Here is a 13,429-nt window from a genome sequence, read left to right as displayed (position 1 = left end):
TGCATCTGTGCTAAATAAGTACAAACTTGGGTTTTACCTCTCATCATTCCCTATTTACTACAGTCTGACAACTATTTACATAGCATTTGCTTTGTACTGAGTATTTCAAATACTCTAGAAATAATTGAAAGTATTCAGGAGGATGTGTGCAGCTTATATGTAAATAACTGACATTTTCTATTAAGAAGTGAGCATGCTTAGATTTTTATTTCAGTGGGAAGGTTGTGGAGCCAGATCCTTATGGTCTCTAAGAGGTGAGTATACCTGTTAAAATAGGTGCTATAAATGGACATGTAATACATAAATCAATAAAATTATGTGAAAGTGTACAGAAACACTGATTTCTGTCTCCCAACACACACCTCCAGTTCCTAGCAAAGAATTCCTCCTGTGTTCCCCCTGAGATGTATAGATGTGGAGGTACAAAGAACCTCACTCACAAATTATAGCAGCTCTGCACAACTTTGCTCTACAATATAGTCACAAACTTTAATGGACAAAAGACTAAAAACGTTAAAAACATAATAATAATAATAATGCTCATAGTGACTCTTTTCAAATCCAGCCCACTTTATGCAATAGTAGGCTAGGACTTCATCAGTTCATTTTGTCCTGCCTGACTTAACAAAACAGCACCTACAGGGTTTAAACAACAAAGCAGTAACCCTTTCACAAAGCATATCTTGAAGTCAGTGTTCCCATACTCTAGTTTCCTCTCTAATCTGGTATAATAATCATCTTTACTTCAGATAAAAGAGAAATGGAGGTCATTGTGTTCATTGTAAACAGTTCTTAAGAGCAGAATGCTATTAACCAACAGTTGTTGTTACACGTGGAATAACCTCCCCATTAATAAATGCTTTAGAAGGTGTGTTGCTCCCTCTACAATTCATTCTTTTAGGAAGCTGTGTCGAAAATACAGCACTATCTTTTGAGGGTATCTTATGCCCAGGGTGCTTGATTTACTGAGAGTCAGTCCTAGGACATCAACAGTAATACTTCCAAAAGTTAGATACTGACTGAAACTTCCTTTCACTTCTTTATTTCGTAAGCCTGTTCTGTTTTTGTAGATTGGTAGATATCCATTTACTTGAATGTAGATATCCAAAGTAAATGTAGATATCCATTTACTTGACTATTAGCTAATAGTAGCATCAACAAACTTTCTGAATCTAATTCTAAATGCTAAGCCCTTTTGACAGTTTTCTGTTAACCACTTCCCTACTGTGAGGAAATGGAGCCACCACACTGACATAAACCCCAAACCACAGGACAGAGGGGAGCTGAACAGCTGTAAGAACTTACAGAGATAAGCATGTTAAAATGAATCAAAGTAGGCCTTAATCCAATATGACTGGTGTGTCCTCCTAAGAGAACATTTGGACAAAGAGACAAACATGCTCACAAAGAAGTAACAATAAGACACACAGGGCATGATAGCCATCTACCAGCTCAGGAGAGATGCCTGGAAAAGACCCTTCCCTCACAATCTGAGAGGAGCCAGCCCTGCTACCATCTTGATTTCTGACTTTTAGAATTGTGAGAATAAGTTTCTGTTGTGTAAACCACAGATCTGTAGGACTTCATCATGGACCCACATGGTGACCTGAATGTGATATTGTTTTGGTGAAATCATAGAGTAAAAGTATCATTTCAGGGGCTGGGAATATGGCCTAGTGGCAAGAGTGCTTGCCTTGTATACATGAAGCCCTGGGTTCAATTCCCCAGCACCACATATATACAAAATGGCCAGAAGTGGAGCTGTGGCTCAAGAAGCAGAGTGCGAGCCTTGAGCAAAAAGAAGCCAGGGACAGTGCTCAGGCACTGAGTGCAGGCCCCAGGACTGGCAGAAAAAAAAAAAAAAAGTATCCTTTCAAGTCTTGCTTCTTAAGCATCTTTTTCCATGAGTACTGTTAAAAAGAAAAACTTGTAAGGAATCTGTCTGGACCAGATGTGGCAGTTCACAGCTACAACCCCAAGTACTTGTAAGTGGACTTCAAGAGAATCACAATTTGAGGCCAGCCTAAGCAAAAATTTATGAAGATGCTCAATTCAACCAATAAACCTGATCTAGTGGCACATGTCTGTAAACCAGAGATACAGAAAGCTTAGGTAGGAAGATTGAAGTCCAGCTCAGCCCAGATAAAACTGTGACCCTATCCAAAAAAATAACTAAAGCAAAAAGGAGGGAGGGAGGAAGGGGAGGAGAGGAGAGGAAAGGAGAGAGGAACAGGAGGAGAAAGCATGAAAGCACTTCATAAGTGCTCAAGATGAAAACCTTTTGGTCCAAAAACTCCACTCTGCCCTTAGCATCTGCCCTTGTCCCTTGGCAGGCTATTTAATTCTCTAAACCATCACTGCAGACAGAGAGTAAGAAGGATCCACCCCCCTCCCAGATGGTTTTAACAAATGAATGTACATCAAAACGTAACAATGCTTATTGCATGCCAGCTGGTGTTCTTCATTTGGTAATCACCATCTCAAATTAATTCAAGGTCATGTAGGTCACTCCCACATTTATATAGACTGGCCAAAGAGAAGGGCGGGAGGAACTTGTTTCCTGACTTTTGTTCTTCTCAATCTTCTAAGTGTGACAAAAAGAAGCATGGAATGGTGAAAGGAGAAGCATCAACACCTGTAGGAATTTAAACACACACACACACACACACACACACACACACACACACACACACACACACACACACACACACACACAAACACCTCACCAAACTCCTTGGGTCACCATTTTCTCCACAGTCACTACTGCATGTTGGGCTGTGGGAGCCACAAAAGATAGATCACTGGCCCAGAAGGACTTCCAATATTGCAAGGACATTAGCATCCAGGGTGGCAGAGCTCATGGCCTCTTAAGTCTCTGGCCTAACTCCTTGTCTGGAAGAAATCAGTGCCATGCAATTTCAAAGAAACAACAACAGAGGCCCTAAGAGGTGGGGGATGAGGGCAAAGACTAGAACCATGTTTGTCAGATTCTGCATAGAGCAAGACTTGACTAAGAAGAGATGGCCTTCCTCTGTTCTGAGAAAGATAAAAACATTCTGTTCTGTTGCATAGCAGGAAGATGGACCCAAAAAAAAAATGATCAGAACTGAGAACCAACCCCCTCCTCCCTAAACAGTTACAGAAATAAGACAAGGAGGAAGACATGGTTGCCACCTAATGTTGAGCAACCGCCATGTAACAGTGTTTCATGTTTACTGATAAGTTAACTGTGTCGACTGTGCGCATGGTTATATCATTTAACCTTCATGTAACAACTTAGAAAAATTGTTCTGAAGAAGAGCAGAGCTCAGATGGGTTGTGCAATATATCCTGCATCTTACACAGAGCCAGGGGTCCAAGTTGAGACCCTCAGCCTCCACTCTGGACCATCTCCTAGAGTCAGCCACCAGCAGTGCTGCCAAGGGCCCTTCTTGCTATGTGATTACATAGTTCTAGAATATTCAAGTCACAACCACAAGAAGTTTTACATTCTATCACTGAAGTTTGTTCATTTGGTCTTCTATATAAAAATTTGAATTATGAACACTATCATTACCAATTAATGGGCCCAGTCAACTTGGAAATATTTTTAACAAACAGACTCTCATGCAAAGTCTTTGGTGTATTTGGGTCTGGTGCTGATTGCACCTTTGCTACCATGAACTGGCTGAAAGCATTGCTTTCCTCCCAGGAAATGATACTGCAGTGTTTCAACTCTTCAGCACAGGACAATGAAACACAGCCACAGCCACAGGAAATACTGTGGTCAGCTCTCACTCTCAGCCAAAACCCAAACACTGTAACAACAGTATTCAAGAATAAAACAGAGGAAGATATAATATGGAGGATATTTGTCACCTCCCTTAGGTGACAAAGCCACCAGGTGATGACACACAACAGAAATATTTATAAATGACTGCAGGATCTGAGTTGTGGCTCTGGATTGCAAATGTTTTCATTTCAACCTGAACCAGGAGAAAGTGAACATGTCTCTTTGCGAGATTGTATCAGATCTCTGAGTTTCATCCTCCAATGTTGAAAGCTGAAAGTGGTCAGGTTGACAGGAAACAAAGTAAGATAGCCTACACTTCTGTAAATTACCAAGGAAGCTTGCAAAAGGCAGTGTGAATGCAAAGGAAGTTAACAGGGGAAGAAACTGAGTAAGTGACCCAGAAAGGTATTTCACTGGTTGAGAATTCATGTGAATGTGTGCTATGTGTGTTATGAATATGCCACTCATATGACTTTGGGGCCACCACAATGCCTCAATTTACAGATGAAGGTAAGGGATCTGGTAAAGCTTGTGTGTTGAGCTCAGGGACATAGAGGAACGTATGCACAAGCTTAGGACTCCATCCTAGCTCGTCAGACCATAATGGGTACCTCCATCTCTCCTACCCCTTCCCTGCCCGACATGACAAGCTTCCAAAATGATTTAGCCATGTATTCAAATCTATTCTTGTTCCTTGAATTTAAAGCTACCTTAAAAAGAGATCATTTTCAAGGTTCTTTGCATTGCTACATAGGCCTATGTTTACCTATACAACCTGTGCTATCCATAATTCCTCTTTTCTCTGATCAGAGCAAAAGTACAAGACAGAGTACAGTCATAATATTCAATGTACATATGTGGAAATGAAGCCAGGCTGCTTGAAGGGATGGGTAGTGTTAGGAAAGATGGGAGAATGACCAACATGTCATTGTTCACAATACATCATATTCATAAACTGACATGTTACATTGAAACCCCTTTTTACAACTACTCACAGAAAATAAATAAATTCTTAAAAGGAAGACAGAATTGTGTCATTAACCCAAACCCTTCTGTGGTTTAAAAAAAAAAAGGTTTCCTCCAGCTAAGTTGAAGATAAAAGAAAATTAGAAGTCAAAAGTACTTGAATGTTGTTAGGAGAAAGTTTTGATAGTACTTTCAATGGACCTATAGGAAAACCATCTCACACCTTTTGGGGAACCAGGATCTGTACTCTCATTGAACCTCCAGAGCATGTCAGGCCTTGTGCTGCCACCCAGCTTCTCATGACTGTCATGGGTAAACTGGAAATGTTTGCATTGAAAATTAATTCAAGCTGGGTGCTGGTGGCTTGTTCCTATAACCCTAGCTATTCGGGAGGCTGAGACCTGAGGATCACAGTTTGAAATCAGCTCAGGCAGAAAGGTCTGTGAAACTCTTATCTCCAATAAACTACCTCCTCCCTCCCCTGGCCACCAGCCAAATGAAGCTGGAAGTGGAGCTTTGGCTCACATGGTAGCGTGCTAGCCTTGAGAAAACAAAAAGGTCAGAGACAGTATCCAAGTCCTGAGTTCAAGCCTCAGAATGGCTAAAAACAAAATCAATTCAAGGGAGGAATGAAACTCAGTAGAAAATCACTTGCCTTGCACGTACAACATCCTATACTATAAAACATTCTCAGTACCAAAAAAACAAAAAGAAACATTATTCTTTACAATACAGGTAAAACAAACAAATGTAAATCCATTCAAATACAACCATGCTCCAGTGTCTCACATCTATAATCCTAGCTACTCAGGAGGCTGAGATCTGAGGATCATGGTTTGAAGCCAGCCCAAGCAGGAACATTAATGAGACTCTTATATTCAATTAACCACCGAAAGCACAAGTGGGGGTGTTGCTCAAGTGATACAGTGCCAACCATGAGTGAAAAAACTGAGAGACACTGCCTAGGCCCTAAGTTCAAGGCTCAGTACCAGTGCACACACACACACCTACCAAGACAGGAAATATCCTCTCTATATCTACCTTGGTGAGCATAAATAGCATATTCATGAACATAGCCCATGGAAGCTGTTTCAAATTGGGATGAGGGATAAGCATCCATTTAAAAAAAAAAAAAGCCAGAATTAACTACGAGGCAAGGTGCATTCTCTCCTCCCAGGAGGCTCCTAACAACCCTGAGATATACTCAGTTGTGCCACCATTTTGAAGGCATTACTCTCCAAAAGGTTAAGCCCTTATTTCAAGTGCTTTTGGCTGGTGGCTGTGGTAGGATTTGTAGTCTGTTTGAATCTCAAATCTAACCTCTACTTACCACATGATCCTTCCTAAAAGTAAGTCCTTGCCCTTCCTCCAAGAAGTTGTGGTTTGAGTGTAAGATGCTGTAGCTCTCAGCGGACTGGAAGAGCCACTTCCTGAAGATAGTCCCCTCCTTCCTCCCATCGCCATCCATTATGTCACAAATAAAAATCAAGTGTGATTTCTCACTTTAGCATTTGTGTTCAATTTTTTTGGGTGGTTTTTCAAAAAGATTACAAATCAGGATACAGCGAAATCACCAGCACAAACATATCACAGAGAAGGTAAGGAATCACTCCAAATGCCCCTCAATGGATGAATGGTCAAGAAAATGTGTTTTTTTAACTCTGGAAAGCTATATGGAGGTTCCTCAGAAGGCTAAACATAGAACACCCCTATGACCTAGCAGCCCCACTTTTGGACATCTACCCAAAAGATTACAAGCAAGACCACACTAAAGCCACTAGCACAACTATGTTTATCACAGCACATTTGTCATTGCTAAAATATGGAACCAACCCAGATGCCCCTCCGTAGATGAATGGATCAAGAAAATGTGGTATATATATACAATGGAATTATATGCCTCTATCAGAAAGAATGACACTGCCCCATACGTAAGGAAATGGAAAAACTTGGAAAAAATCATACTAAGTGAAGTGAGCCAGACCCAGAGAAACATAGATTCTATGGTTTCCCTCATAGGGAATAATTAGTACACGGCTAGAATAGTCCTAGCAGAAAATCACAATAGCTCAAGAGCTATGCCCGTATGAACACATAAGATGATGCTAAGCGAAATGAACTTCAAGTTATGGAAACAAGTAGTGTTTCACTGTTGTAGTTATTTTCGACATGCCATGTGAAACCATTTCTTTCTTTCTCTCTCTCTTTCTTTCTTTCATTCATTCTTTCTTTCTTCCTTTTTTTTTTTTTTGTATTCCCTTCTTGTGGTTTTACCCCTGATAACACTGTAACTGGTTTTCGTACCCTGGATATTGTATACACATGTATTGAAACTAGGGAAGGGAAAGGGAATACCAAAATAGAGAGATTAAAGGATAAAAAAGACAAACCAATGCAACAGCAATACTTACAAAACGATATGGTGTAAACCAACTGTACAACTCGTGGAGGAGGGTGGGGAAGGGGAGGGGAGGGAAATGAGGGAGGAGGTAACAAGTTGGATAAGAAATGTACTCACTCCCTTACATATGAAACTGTAACCCTTCTGTACTTCACTTTGACAATAAAAAATATATAGACATATATAGGAAAATGTAGTATATACACACAATGAAATTTTACTTGTCCATTAAAAAGAATGTTGTTCTTTCTGATGTTAATAAAAACAAAATTGGTGACTTGAAATTTAAATCATGACAAGGTTTTGATACACTTGTCTTAAGATAATAATGAAACACTACAAAACATTGATATGAAGTGTCCAGGTTCTCAGATGTTGGTTGTGTGTGTTTATTTTAGTTGTGTGTTTTTATTCTCAGTGAATGTCAGGCATATCGCAGTCCTCAAACATATGGTTATCTTTGTTGTATTGGCATAATCAGTGACTTGTACATTCGTGATAGCATTTGAGCAAGTTTTATCAGCAAGCAATATTTTCAGTTAATGTTTCAAAAATTATTTAAAAAGTTAAACTCGCTGAATGTAAAGTTTGAACCTCAAGTCACTATAGCTTCAGTAATTGCTTATTGTATTAGTTTAGAGGCTAGCACTGCATGTGTTGTGCATATTCTGATTTTTATTTTTTTTTAAGTTGAACTGAAAAAAAAGGAATGGTATTGTACCATTTTTAAAGAATGGAAAGATGGGAAAAAATATGGTAAGTGAAGTAACTCAGGTCCAGAGAAACAAATGGCACATGTTTTCCCATATATGAAGCTAGATTTAGCTTATAAACTCATAAGTAAATACACTGGGTCATATGCAAGTATATACAAACGCATGAACTGAAATACTGTACCTTCAAGGGAGATCTCAAAGAGTATAATTCCTTAGAAATCCAAAACCAAAGTTCAGCAAAATAAAATGCCAGGAAACAGGTTCTCAAAAGAGGTAGGGTGGGGTGGAGGGGAAAGAGATAGATAAAGAAGAAAAGAGGGAGGAAATGCAGGCAAGAACCCAGTGTATATCCTGCCACATTAAGAAGAGTGAAGGACAGCTTGGGGATGGAAGGAGGAGTTGTAAGTGTTGAAAGGAATGACATTGACCTAGATATATTGTATTCATAAATTACTTTGTTAATGGGAGACTCATTATAAAATAAACAAACATTTGGCCAGGGTTGCCACATGGTCACAAGGGGGCGCCTGATGCTCATAAAACTCCTGAGATGTCCTCTGTGAGGAACCTGCAGCCCCTGCTTGACCTTAGGGATTGCAGACCATCCTGTCCACTTACAAATGGATGGAAGTGTGCTATGTTTTGAAACAAACTCCTTTCCAATAGGAAAGTTATTTCAGTCAACCTAAATCCAACCTATCTCAAATATAGCCCTGTGAGAACACAATAAGAGAACACTCCCCCACATACACTAATAGAAAACCAAAATCCCCCATCTCAGCTATAACCAGCCTTTCAGGTAATCCAGAATGGCCCTGAAAGCTGTCAGTCGATAGCAAATCTAGTAAAAAGCCAAGTGATCAAGACAGTCCTCGAGAAAATAGAAAAATAGTCAGGCATCCCTGCAAAGTCCTGCCTACCTCCTGACCCACAGCTCACAGTGCCTGGAAGCCTTTGATGGGGAGGCAGCAGGAGGGAACTTCTCCACTTGGAGAATGTATCCTTCCTTGAACTTGAGAAGCCCAGAGAGCAACAGCATCATGGGCCAGGGCAGGACAGGCAGGGTGTTCTCATTTTGTAAAAGCTTTTAGAGGCCCACAGGGCCCCCTCTCCACATGCAGGCCTGTCAATGCTAGGCTCTTGGCAACAGCCTTTGGAATTACTGGGTGCTGGCCACACAGGTTTTATTAATATGCAAATAAGAATGTCCCAGTTCCCCTACTTCATGCTTTGGGGTCTTTTTTTTTTTTTAAATCCCACCACTGACCATGACTAACAAAATATAAAGGAAAAAGAAAGAAATGCAAAAGACCTTCATTTGGTTTCTCCCAGTGACCACTCTGTGCTAGGAGCCCAGGCAGTTTTCAGACCAGAGAGAGCTGGCTGGGCTAAACCAGGAGGAGCCAGAGACCACTAATGCTGAGGGCATTTTCATCTTCTCTCACAAAAGCTTTGTAATAGCTAAATAGCCCCTCCTCAGCTCTGTCAATCAACTTCAGTTGCTCTATTTTCATTGCTATAAAAATGTATAAAAAGCTAAAGTTTGCTACAAAGCCTTCCTCAGTGTATTCCGGCAACCATGGGGAGGCTTAACAGGGTTGTGTCTGTAAACTTGCCAGGCCGCTAATTGTGCAGATCATTTCCTTACAGACTCTCCATCCTGTCACACTGCTCCAAATAATCACTTTGGCTTCCATGCTTCTTCTTTTGTTTGCCTGTCTGCCTGCCCCCCACCCCCCATAGGCCTGCAGGAGGCACCTTTGAGGCAAGCACGGCTCTATAATAAGATGTGACAATGAATCTGAGGAATTCGCTGATGAAACATAATTATGAGAAAGAATTTTGCCTCATTACCCGTTGCTTTTCTGAGATGCAGTCTTGAGTGGAAGGAGTCGCCCAGCCCTGTGCTCTGAGGACCAGACCCAGCACGGGACGAGTATTGGCTAGCCAACCCCATGCCAAACCCATCTTGCCAGTGGAGAAGGTGCAAACTTGGGTAAAATTGGCATCTGCTGTCAAACTAAACCTAAGGCACAGAGCAGAATAGTGAAGGGATTAAATAACAACAAACAAGGCATTGAGTACTCAAAGAGGATGTTAGCCTATTCACAAAGTTCTAATCCATACCTTCTGACCAGCTCTCAGGCCAATTCCTGCTTTTTTGTGTGTGTGTGATGGTACTGAGGGCCAGGTAGATTTTTCACTCAAGGCTGGCATTGTCCCACTCGAGTCACACATCCACTTCTGGATATCTTTACTGGTTAATTGGAGATAAAAGTCTCACCAATTTTTTTGTTTGTTTATTGTCCAGCCTGGCTTCACACTACAACCCTTAGATGTCAGCCTCCTGTATAGCTAGGATTATAGGCGTGAGCCACTAGTGCGCAGCTTCTGTTTTGGAGAACTGACTTTGCCTTGGGTGAAGCACAAAGGGTTAGGCACCTGCAATTTCTGGAGCCTGGTCACTTGCTGGAGTTGAGGATGCTACTACAAAAAATGGTCCATTGGCCTTTGAGGAAAGGAAAGCAGAAAGATCTACCATCTTCTGCTTTCCATCCCTGAAGTAGGTTATAAGACCCAGGAGGACTTTCTGGCCTTCCCCTAAAGCAGATCAGAAGACTTTCATGTGAGAAGATAGACAGAAGCCAAAGACACAGGACCCAGAGAAGAATCTGGATGAACAGGCCCTGCTCCCCACCCCTACCCTACCCCCGCGCATTGTCATTAAGTCGTGTCTGTCCAGTCTCCAGTTATACTTCACAATTGTGCACTTTCCTCAAACCTAAAGAGAAAAAGAATACACATGTTCACCTGCTTCTTTGGTCTGCACTTCTGGAGACTCCCTTGTCACATAAAATTTACATTAAATTGATTTGCATGTTTTCTCTTGTTAACCTGCCTTTTGTTCTAGGGGTGCCAGCCACGAGCCCAGCAATGGGTAAGAAATCTCTAAGGTAACAATACTTTCTAGCACTTTGGGGGGTTTTTTCTTCTCTTAATAAGATGGGGATCGTATTAGGGTCATTTTTTAATTTTCAACCTTATTAGCACTGTATATTATTAATTGTGCAAAAGGGATTCCTTATGATTGCATATGATAAACTTTACACACACACACACACACACACACACACAGAGTTACTCTTACTCTTCTTTTCCCTCTTTTGAAAACAATTTTTATCAGATTTGATTATTCTATCTTCACACATGCATATCAAGTACTCTGCATTCACTACCCCCTCCCTCCCTATTACACTCTCCTTTACTCCCTCCCAGTGCTTTCTCCCCAACATAGTTCTTTTTTGTATATAGATCATTTAAATGTCCAGATTCCTTCAACATACAAAAGAGAACATGCAGTATTGGTGTTTCTCTTAACCAAGATGATGTCCAGTTCTAACCATTTCCCCGTGAATATCATTTCAGTCTTCTTCATAGCCAAATAATACTCTGCTGTGTATATGTACCACATTTTCTTTATTAGCCTATTGGTTTCTAGATAGGCTGAGGAATTGCATGCTTTAGATGGGAAAAGTGACCATAAATGACCTTGCCAAGGACACTGAGTATCAAAGCAACACAGGGCATCAAGCTCTCCTGCTCCCAGCTGGTAGGCCACTGCTCTCTGCGGACTTCATGGAGTACTCTGGGTCTTTGCTCCTTTGCCTCCTCTTACAAGTGTGTTGATTTCCTTGCTGCCTCCACTGGGCAGCAGACACAAAGCTGCCATTTTCTGACATCTCTTTCAAAGTGGGGCAGTGGCCAGATGTAGCTGATGCTTCTCTTTTACAATGTTTTCTTCCCTCCCCATCACATTAGTAGGGACGACTGGGACAGCTGGCATTTTTTAAATGATAATCCAATATCTTATAGTCTATAAAAGGAACTGTGACAGGGTAGGGCCACCCCTCTAAATCACATTTCTTTTTTTCTCATCCCTGGGCAGCAGTTCCCAGAATTCTTATTGCAGACAGAGAAAGGGGAAGCAATTTGGAAGTCCTCTGAGTGAAACTCCGAAATCTGTTTCCTGTAGGTACCAAAGGAGGCAGGGAGCCCTTCAGAGCCAATTGTACCCCTGGCCATTCATACCCATCTGGCCAGCAACTCATATTCCTCATTTCTTATTCTCATTACTGAGATGATAGGAGGAGACCTCTCACCACAATCTGTGGAATAAATTGCTAACTTGCAATGGTTGCCCGTTGTAGAATTCTCTTGATGAGACTAGATCTAAGTTTCCCCAAGTGACACCATCCAAGAAGGTGGCATGTGGTGACTTGTGGGCTCTGGGTGCGTCTGAAAGTGAGGAGCCTGTGGTTGTTAATATTCTGCTTGCTTCTCTGGTTGTTCTCCTGGGTGACCTGGCTAATCCTTGCTGGCCCAACAATGGCCTGGTCATTCTCCTCTGCCTCAATGGTGACAAAGCCATTGTCATAGCTCCCCGAAAGGTGAGAAGAACTTTTGCTCCTCATCATGGCAAATCATTGATGGAGTCCTGCTGTGGTTTGAGTATAGTTTCATCTTCCCAAAGACTCATGTGATCAAGATTTGGTTCCCAGAGTGGCACTGTTGGGAGGTAGTGGGTCCTTTAAGAGGTAGATTGTAGTGGGAATCTTTAAGTCCTGGAGGCAAGTTCTTAGAAGGTCATTATCAGGAGATTTCTAGAATGTTCTACAAGGAGCCTGCCTGGCTCTGCCTAACCTCTTTGCTTCCTGTATTGAGTTGTCCTTTCTGTTCCTACACAGGTTCCCACTATTACCATTGCCAAAGAGCATGCACCATGTCTTTGAGCCTCTACAACTGTGAGCTAAATACACTTGTCTGTATGTGTCTCATGCTTGGTATTTTATTATAGTGACAAAAAGTAGACTCATAGAGGTGGCTAAAAAAATATTTCTTCCCTGAGTGGTCACCTGAGTGTTTTCTAGTTTTGCACCCTTCTTCCCCGAACCCTGTTACATGCCTCTGGGGAGCCTGCTGGGAGGGAACACAGACACCACACCGCAGATCTGAGGATGCCCAGACCCTGTCACTTTGCAAGCCTCCAGGCAAGCTGGGGCAAGGGCGCATGCTCCTTTCCAGCCAAGCTCTTCCCCTGCCAGAATATGTCGTGGAATATTACAGAGAAAAAGTCTCCTTGGCTTCCATTCACTCCCTTCTTCCTAGATGTTCAAGAATTTTCTATCCCGAGGTTTTGACTCTTAGCCCCAGAGGTCACCTTCCCCTTCTAGGGCTCTGCAAGCTTTTCTTATTCTAATAGAACCACCCAGTCTCCCAAAATCTATAGCACCAAAGACAGGCATGATTTGTCTAGATTCTAGGAAAGGCACAGACTGAGTTTTGTTCTTAGACCTGCACCATTAATCACCATTTGGAACTGAGAGGGAATTTCTCCCAGAAACAATGTGCCCACTGGTGGTTGAGGTCCCTAGCAAGAGCCCACTGCATCCTAAACAGAGCTCAACTGTAGAAGTCACTGCAAGAAGTCTGGTTCTGTGATTTGGCAAGAGAAAAATCACACAATGAGACAAAAAGAGAAGGAAGCAAAGAAGAATGTCCTGTTTTCTTGGGTCC

The sequence above is a fragment of the Perognathus longimembris genome, chromosome 4, assembly GCF_023159225.1.
Source record: "Perognathus longimembris pacificus isolate PPM17 chromosome 4, ASM2315922v1, whole genome shotgun sequence".
In the NCBI taxonomy this organism is placed as follows: domain Eukaryota; kingdom Metazoa; phylum Chordata; class Mammalia; order Rodentia; family Heteromyidae; genus Perognathus; species Perognathus longimembris.
The sequence above is the reverse complement of the archived record's forward strand: the minus strand, read 5'-3'. Positions refer to the sequence as shown.